General features: G+C 41.1%; 1 non-coding gene and 1 pseudogene across 1 annotated transcript; both read right to left on the minus strand.

Annotated features, from left to right (window-relative positions):
• Positions 1-628: 628 nt before the first annotated feature.
• LOC112479604 lies at positions 629-747 on the minus strand. Its single transcript, XR_003046239.1, has one exon. It is a non-coding gene; the product is annotated as a 5S ribosomal RNA (ribosomal RNA).
• Positions 748-1531: 784 nt separating this feature from the next.
• Positions 1532-9474, minus strand: part of LOC102880252 — a 10176-nt pseudogene continuing 2233 nt past the window's right edge.

Genomic DNA, 9474 nt, shown 5'->3' on the forward strand with positions numbered 1-9474 from the left:
GTATGTGCAAAGAAAAGCAAAACTCAGCAGTGGTAATTGTGCTCATGATTTGGATTAGGTGACTTTTTTCCCCCATGTGGTTTTATACTATTCTGTATTTTGCACATTTCTACAGTAAATATATTATATTCATGAAAATTTCAGTATCATTTTTAAAGGACTCCACTGTGGAATTTTAAAGGCTATGTTAAAATACAGACGACATAAAATGTACCATTTTAATGTGTACAATTTAGTGGCATTCAGTATGTTCACAATGTTGTACAATCATCATCATTATCTAGTTCCAGAAATTATTCAGAAACCTCATACTATTAACCACTCACTCTCATTCCCCTTCCACCCAGCCTCTGGCAACCAGTAATCTGCTTTCTGTCACCATGGTTTACCTATTCTGGATATTTCATATAAATGGCTTTTTTCACTTAGCAAAATATTTTCGTGGTTTATCCATGTTTTAACAATTTTTTATTGTGGAAAAGTTATGTAACATAAAACTCACCTTTTAAACTATTTATTTATTTATTTATTTATTTATTTATTTATTTATTTATTTATTTGGCAAGGCAACCCTCACAGATTGAAAGGACCTTGTCAGCTTACAATCCCTTATTTTTTTTATTTTTTACGCCTACAGCACCTGGTCTTTCTAGGTGGTCTCCCATCCAAGTACTAACCGGGCCCGACCCTGCTTGCCTTCTGAGATCAGATGGGATCGGGCACATTCAGGGTGGCATGGCCGTAGACTTAAACCATTTTAAAGTGTACAATTAGGTGGCATTTAGTACAATCAAATTTTGTACAACCATCATCACTATCTACTTCTGGAACATTTCATCACCCCAAAAGGAGACTCAATATCCATTAAGTAGTCATGCACTATTTTCCTTTTGCTCCAACCCCTGGAAAACACTAATATACTTTCTATATCTATAGATTTTCATATTCTGAGTGTTTCATATAAATGGAATCATACAATATGTGGTCCTTTGTTACTTCCTTCCTTCACTTATGTTTTTAAGGTTTCTACATGTTGTGTTAAGCATCCCTGGCAAAGCCCCTTTATGCCAGACCCAATGCCTGCATCTGTGGGCCTCTAGGTAGAGCATCAGACTGAGTCACACTGTCTCCAGAAGCCAATCACTGAAAACAGTGTGTATCTCTTCTCATCAGGATTTATTGGCAAACTACCTATGGAGTTGATACCTGATGTATCTGCTAGGGACTGCCAGGGTAAATGGGGGAGTTGGGGTTGGAGAGATCAGGGCCTTTCAGTCCTGGACCCACTGGCACATGATTGGGCAGGGGAAGAGAAATGCAAGACACACGACATACAATGTGAAACATTACTCGTTATTATGAGAATAAACAGTGATCATGAGTGGGGAAAATAAACAGAATAACTGACCCTTCAAGTGGTTAGATAACTTTGGCTTCTTGGTCAGCCAGGCATCCAACCCTAGTCATAGACTGGAGAAAAAGAAACCAGAACGATATGGATGAAGACAAAGATGAGATCCAAGGGCTGTTTTTAGGGGATTTGTTTGAAGGCCTCCTCTGGGATCGTGCCCTTGGTCTGTAGGGGAGGAGTCAGGATTTCAGAAGAGCTAGCTCCCTGAGTTTCATTCCCAGGGCACCAACCTCCACATTCTTGGCCTTGCAAAAAGCCCAGAAACATCTATCTTTAAACCACTTGATACCCAGACTTCACCTTGAGCATAGTGAAGACCTGACCAGCTCTGGCGTAGTTCCACTCATTGTCCTGAAGGCACCTGGAGTGGGAGAAGAACAGGTAATCTCCATTAGTACCACAGGACAGACACACTGACCATGCAATGCCACCATTAAATCTATGCCACTTTTTTTGCTGGGATTCATGTACCAGCATGAGCATGTGCAATGAGGAAGAAAGACCTAGTGAAAACCAAAACATCTATTATTAGCATTCATGCTCACTAAATTTCAAAACAGAAATGTAGAGTTGTTCAGAAGAACAAGGGAGTTTAATACATATTCATAGAAAAAGATGTTCAAGACCATAACACATGGAAATTTTAAAATAAAAACTTCTAATCATTTGTAAATTGGATTATAATGCACATACTGTAACATTTTAAGGTGAAACAACCATAATTTGGTGATTTTCTAGTATATTCACAAGATTTTGCAATCATCAGATTTCCACAATCTACTACCAAAGCATTTTTGTCACCCTAAATAATACTCCTTACCTATTATCAGTCACCCCCTAGTCCTCCACTTTCCCCAGACCCTAGTGACCATTAATCTGCTATCTGTCTCTATCAATTTGCCTCTTTGGGCATTTCATATAAATAGACTCATATAATATGTGGTCTTTTATGCCTGACTTCTTTCACTTAGCATAACAGTTTCAAGGTTCATACATGTTATAACAGGTATCAGAACTTCATTCTATTGTTGAATAATATTCTGTTGTATAGATATGCCACATTTTATTTATCCATTAATAAATTGATGGCCTTTTAGGTTGTTTCTACTTTTCAGCTATTATGAATAATGATGCTATGCATATTTGCATACAAGTTTTTGTGTGAACAATTTTTTTTTTTTTTTTTTTTAGAATTCAAGTGTTTTATTTCTTTGTAAGGAAAACTTGTTAAGAGTAATTTGAACAGTGTTTGTCTTCTCCTAGTAGAATTATTATACACCAAGAGAGCATCTTTTCTGTGCCTTGGCAAAGCCTCAGGTTTGGATCTCTTTCGACATTTAACCCCTGCCCTTTCACTGTCATGAAATATATCAGATTTCCTTTAATGTGATATCCTCAATTATCTTGATATATATCCAGGAGTGGAATTGCTGGGTCATATGGTAAATACATGTTTAACATTTTGAGGAACTGCCAAACTGTTTTCCATAGCGGCTACATTTTTCATTCCCACAAGCAACATATGAAGGTTCAAGTTTCTCCATATCTTTGTTAACATTTATTCACACACACACACACACACACACACACAGCGCCATTCTAGTGTGTGTGAAATATATCTCATTCTATTTTTTATTTGCATTTCTCAAATGACTAATGATGTCAAGTATCTTTCCATGTGCCTTCTGGCCATTTGTATATCTTTGGAGAAATGTCTATTTAAGTCCTTTGTCCATTTTAAAATCATATTTTTTTGTTGTTGAGTTTTAGTTCTCTATTCTGGATGTTAATCCGATACACATCCCTTATCAGATATACTATTTCCAACTATTGTCTCTGATTCTGCAGGTTGTCTTTTCACTTTGTTGTTAGCGTCCTTTGATGCAAAAGTTTTAAATTTTGATAAAGTCCAATTTATTTAACTTTCCTTTTTGGTTTGTGCTTTTGGCATCATATGTCAGAAACTGTTGCCTAATTCAAGGTCACAGAGAATCTACCCCTATATTTTCTTCTAAGATTTTTACAGTGTTAGCTCTGACTTTTGATTTGTATTTGTATATGGTATGAGATAAAGGTACAAATCAATTTTTTTTTTTGTGAGCAAGTATCCAGTTGTCCCTGAATCAGTTGTTGAAAAGACTGTTCTTTACTCATTGAATATTTTTGGCACCCTGGTTAAAAATCAATTGTCCATGAAGGTGAGGTGTGTGTGCGAGCATGCATGTATATGTTTGCGTGGATTCTAATTTTATTCCATTGATCCATATGTCTATCCTTAAGCCAGTATAATATGATATTGATTACTGTAGCTTGTACTAAGTCATGAAATAGGGGAGTGTGAGTCTTCTAACTTTGTTCTTGAAGATTATTTTGTCTATTGTGGGTCTTTTGCATTTTTCCTATGAATTTTAGGATTAACTTGTCAATTTCTACAAAGAAACCAGCTGGGATTTTGATATGGATTGCAGAGAATCTATATATAAATTTGGGAAGTATTGTCATCTTAACAGTATTAATTCTTTTGATCCATGGAATATCTTTCTATTTATTTAGGTCTTTTTAAATTTACTTCAACAATGTTTTATGACAGTATATATTTTGCATTTTTGTTAAATGTGTTCCTAAATATGTCATCTTTTTTTTTCACATTTACTCACATTTACTCACCATTTATTTTAGCATTCAGAACGTGACATCACTGTTTACATTAAACTAAAATCTCTGGGTTTAATAGCAGAAGAAGCAGACAACGTGGTCAATTTTTTTCTTTGTAATTTAGTCTTGAAAAATTGAGAATATTTTTCTGCTGTGTACCATTCCAGCTTAAAACATGTGGCTTCCTTCTGGCATCTTGTTATCACTGAGTCAAACTGCTCCCCACAGGAGGAAAGTCTAACAGTTCTGGAGACTGGTAGCAATGGAAAACACATATCCTGAGCTGTAATTAACAGTGACAGAGCAACTTAATGGTTCTCCCATGGCTTTCTCTGGAGTGATCAATTGATATAAACATGAGTTTTTTAGCCTCAGACTTAATGTGGTCTACTAATGGCAGTATTTATTGCAGGTATTTCAGCTCATCAAGTGTCACTGGGCAGGGGCAAGTGGGAAAAGAATCAAACCTAAAACAGGTTCTTATCTCTCCAAAGATTTGGGAGCTTACCATCCAGGGTTCTGAGGCAATTAACCTAATGGTACATAGGTAACATGACAACATACAGAGCTTGAATTTCATAAAAGCTCTGATAAGTGAGAATGCCACCTTAAATGCCACTTCCTCCATTATCACCTCTGAGACTGAATGGAAGGTAATTCTCCTATTCTTGTAAATACATTATCTTTTGATGCTATTGTAAATTAATTGTTTTCTTAATTTTATTTTCTGATTGTTCATTATTAGTGTATAGAAATACAACTGATTTTTGTGTATTGATCTTGTGTCCTGCAATCAGACTGAACTTGCCTATTAATTCTAACAGTTTTTTAGTAGTTTCCTTAGGATTTTATATTTGCAAGCTCATGTCATCTGAACATTATATTGTTTTAAAATTATTTACATTTATCACAATAAAATTATTATACATTTTTCATGAGCTCATTTTTTTTGAAGCACAACATCCAAATAGTTATTTTTAAAAATTAACTGCAAGTTCTCATTATCCACTCCCTTACCCTCCAGCTGCCTCCCATTCCTGTAGACTCCTAGCACTCACTTCTGAGATAACTGGAAGTTCATCTCAGACAGGGCGGAGATAACCTGTACCATTTTCTGCTGCTCTGTAGAGAGGCTGGGCATGGAGCTTGATGTTGGTGTCGGCACTGGAATGGAGAAGGCACTCTGGGTTTCTTTTGTCCTGGCATTCCCCACAATTAGTCCATCATTCATGATGCACAGACTGGAAGAAAGATGAGCCCTCAACAACTGAAGAAATGGACAACCCCACACTCACAACAACAATCCTGCTCCCACTGCCACTCAGAAAAAAGTTTCCTTCCATATCACAACTGTGTCTGCCATCCAGATTACTTAGCTGGTTCCTCTGCCTCTCCCACTGAGTTTACCTTTGGAGAGATTGTCTACCAGTTTCACTATATTTGTAGATTTAATACTAGTGCATTTACCCTTTACAACAGCCCAAGGAATGGGCATCCTAATCCACGTTTTCAGAGGAGGACAGTGAGTCACTGAGGTCTTATCAGTTGACCAAATTCACTTAGCTAGCTAGTGAGTGTTGAGGTCAGGAAAATAATCTGATATTCTGACTCCAGAGCCCACAGTCTTAACCACTAACCTAGATCTCTCCTTGGGTCTACTCCTTGGCTTTCCACAAAATTGGGAAAACCTCCAGGCTGCACCACCACATTCCTACAACACTAGACTTAGCCTGGGATGCATGTTAATTCCTATGTTGCACCCACAATATAGCACTTGCCTGGAATTGCAGGCAGAAGTCAAGATGAAGGTGCAGGCGAAGGCGCGGACAGACCCTTGAGACTTTCCTTCCACTTTACTGGCAACAAACAGTAAACCTTCTTAACTTGTACATACTTTTCACACAATTGGTATTCACCAGTCAGAGTCTTATCTGATACTCTTGTAGCACTCTAATGGGAGCCAGATAGGGACAATTTTTCACTGAGACTCAGGAGGGCGTTTCCAGGACTGAGAGGGCAACAATCAACTCTCAGCAATAGGACCCCTAACATGTATCAGATTCTCTGACAAACACATGTTCACTTGATTCATTTTTTAAAATCGGCACAAGAGAAGGGTATTACCAGCCTACTTTGCAAATGAGGAAACTGAAAGGTTAAATAATGGGCTCAAAGTCACACAGTAAGGAACTGAGATGAGACCTATAAAACTCCACAGGCTGTATCTCTAACAAGTGAGCTGGGACAGAACGTCATGAATGCAAGTCAGATCAGATAGTTTGGGGGGAAGGTGGGGCTGTGAGAAAGGGAAAGGAATGGAAGGAAAGGATAAAGAAAGGAAGGTAAGATAAGAGAAGGGAAGGGAAGAGAAAGGGAGGGAAAGGAAGATAAGAAAAAAAAAGTAAAAAAAAAAGCAATCTGGGAAGATGTGAAAGTTCGTGAGGGAGTCCAGTTAGGGAAAGGAAGCAGCAGGAGATGTGAGGAAGGAATGCTGCACACACTCACCTTCCTTGAAAACCCCATTTACAGAAAGACAGAGCATCATTTCCTGAAAGAGGAGAACAGTTACTAGGACTCTCAGTATCCTTCTAAACCTCCTACCCACCTCTGACTTTCTTGGTCTATGTGAGGGAGAAAGCAGGTGCTTACCTTCTGGACACACAAGTCTATCACATAGGAATTAAGGTCATGCTGAGTTTTGGGCAATCCATTGAGGGAGTCATGCTTTGTATGCTTCAGCAGCTGAACCCACAGGTCTGTGCGGAGAGGAGGAGGAAAGGTTGGGCCTTTGGCTACTGTGATCAACCCCTTCACACTCCCTTTCCCTTGCTGATCTTCCTGCATCACACAAATACCAGGATCCTTGATTTTCTTCATATTCCTGCTATTCTTAAAGTACTCTCACAAGCTACTTCTAGGAGGGAAAGAAAAACAGGAGGTGGTGGTCCAAGCAGTATAGATGTTTCCATGAGCTGGCTGGTGTCTGCTGGGGAGCCACAGGGTCCAGGAGCAGAATCTGAGCTGTGATACTCACAGGGATGGGTCCTTGGGATTGAAGGGAATGGTCAAGGAGAAGCAGGCCTTGTCATGGTAAGCACTGTGGAAACTCTGTCGGTCTCCATAGTCATAGATCAAGTAGTACCTGTGGGGGAGTAAGGAGACAGGCTATCTCTGTGATTTGGAACCCTGAGGGGTCTTGAAGATTCCCTCAACCTATGAGCAGACCCATGTTTGAGTAGCCAGCCACTCCTGTCCTAGCTCCACTCTGCTTCATGATCCCAGGGGTACTTACTGAAGCAGAAATTGAAAGACTAGATTCTTCAGAGATTCAGATCCTGTATAGCTTTCCTGGAATCAAACACACCTTCAAACAATGTAGTAGAAAAACCATCCATTGCAACCCCCTAAATCTTGATTGGTCTGTCCTCACCGTACAAGGTGAGGACATTGTAGACCTATTATCTCTAGGTCTACAATGTCAGTTGCAATTGGTTGTGGTAACTCCTGGCTATCCTGGAAAAGGAAAGAGAAAGTGAGAGGTAGAGACTAGGGAGGTGGCTTTGGATGGTCAGGGAAAAGGATGGCCCGGGAGAGGGTGAAAGTCAGTGTTTAGGTGTGAAAGGGCCCTGGAAATTCCATGGGCCAGATTACAGTGGGCATCTGCATCACGAGGTCCTGAAAGTTGCTACACATATATACAAGTTTTGTCTGTCTGTCTGTCTATCTGTCTCTCTGTATTAAATTTTTTTCCAGAGAGTTGCAGACATGTAATCTAGGCAAGATGCAAAGGGCTTGAGGCCAAGTGAGAAGGTTGTCAATGTTAGTAAGAGACAATGGCGAACATAGGCACTTACTAGGTGTAACAATTTGGTGAAACATTTCCTGATAGCACTGTCCAAAACCAAAAATATACGTGATTGACGGCTCAGGGTTCTGGAACCTCTCTCTCCCTCTCCTTTCTCTTTCTCCATCTCCATGATTCTGGGTAGCTCCCACCTAAACTGCCTTGACTCCCTCCTCCAGTACCACAAAAAGCAGCATTCAGAGCCCAGGGTCCAGGTCTTCTTCACCCATCCTGAATCCTTTCCTTCATCCAGGTCCAACTGAAGGTTCTAGAGAGACCAGGGAATGGAGTGGGTGCCAAGGGCTCTGGTACCTCATTAAGGGTTCAGCATTCTGCCAGGACCAGGACACACACATGGATGACCAGGGATGCTGCTCTTGAGGTAGAGAGGGAAAGAAAGAGGGATGAAGATAAAAAGGGAGTAAAAATAAAAGGGGAGAGGTGGGTGAGACATAGGGAAGTAAAGACAAGGAAGTAAAAGAAAGCAAAGCAAAGAGAAGAGAAGGAAGTTCTGCCATGGGGATGGAGATCAGGGAAAAAGAGAGAGACAGGGGACATGGCTCCCTGCTGCAGCCCTCTCCTTCATCAGCCCCTGGCTGATCCTGAGACCCCAGGTAGGAATGCAAAACATGCACCTATTGGGTTTAGGGTCCACTTGATGCTGGTTGACCCTTTGTTACCTGTAGGAGCTTGGTTTAACCAGGACATGGGAGACACAGCAGCCACAGAGGCAGAAGACCTTCCCCAGAAGGAGTAAAGGGTCGGGCCCCAGCTCAACATGGAGGGTAGAGGGTCTGTGGCCCCCTCCAATGATCACTGCCTTCTCTCCTCATGGCTCCTGTGCACCTGTGCCTGTCTTAGTTGGTTCCTTGCCTGAGGAATCATACCCTTGTCGGGCTACCCAGGGACCTCCTGAAGGACCAGGCAGGAAGATGTGATGTGGGGAGGGAGAGACAGGCAGTGCCCCCTGAGAGATCTGTTCTTCTGTCTCCTCAAACATCCCTGCCCTCTGCTTTGGGAGGCCTTCTTCTCACTGTCTGTGGCTTACTTCTGGCCCTTTGACTCAGTGAACTGTGGATTCTCCAAAGGAAGGCCCAGCTCCTGGTATTAGACCAGAGGAACAAGTGTCATGATGGCAGCCACCCAGGGACCTGGCCCTCAACATGGGACAGGAAAGTCCCCATGTCAGCCTGGGATTCGAGAGGAAACCCTTTTGGAACATGGGAATCAGGACCCTTTTCGAGGCAGTTGTGGGGAAGCACCATCTCAGCTTCAAGTAGGGAAGCTGTCTCAGTATAAAGCCCTGGGTTGGAGGACCCTTCTCAGTGCAGGGCACCATCTTCTGGCTCAAGGCTGGACTGTCCTGGTCTTGGTGAAGAAGGAATGTCCTGCTTCATGGAACACCCTCTTGGAAGGGCATGCTGGAGAAGGCTGGGTACAGACGTGTGGGACACATTCCAGACCAAGAGAATAGTTAATCAAGTCAGAAGAAGGAGAGGAGACCTTTAAGCTCAGGTGAAAGATGCATACATTAAGATAAGAGAGAGCAGGGACTGTGGTCCTC

Source organism: Pteropus alecto, unplaced genomic scaffold (assembly GCF_000325575.1).
Source record: "Pteropus alecto unplaced genomic scaffold, ASM32557v1 scaffold2274, whole genome shotgun sequence".
Taxonomy (NCBI): domain Eukaryota; kingdom Metazoa; phylum Chordata; class Mammalia; order Chiroptera; family Pteropodidae; genus Pteropus; species Pteropus alecto.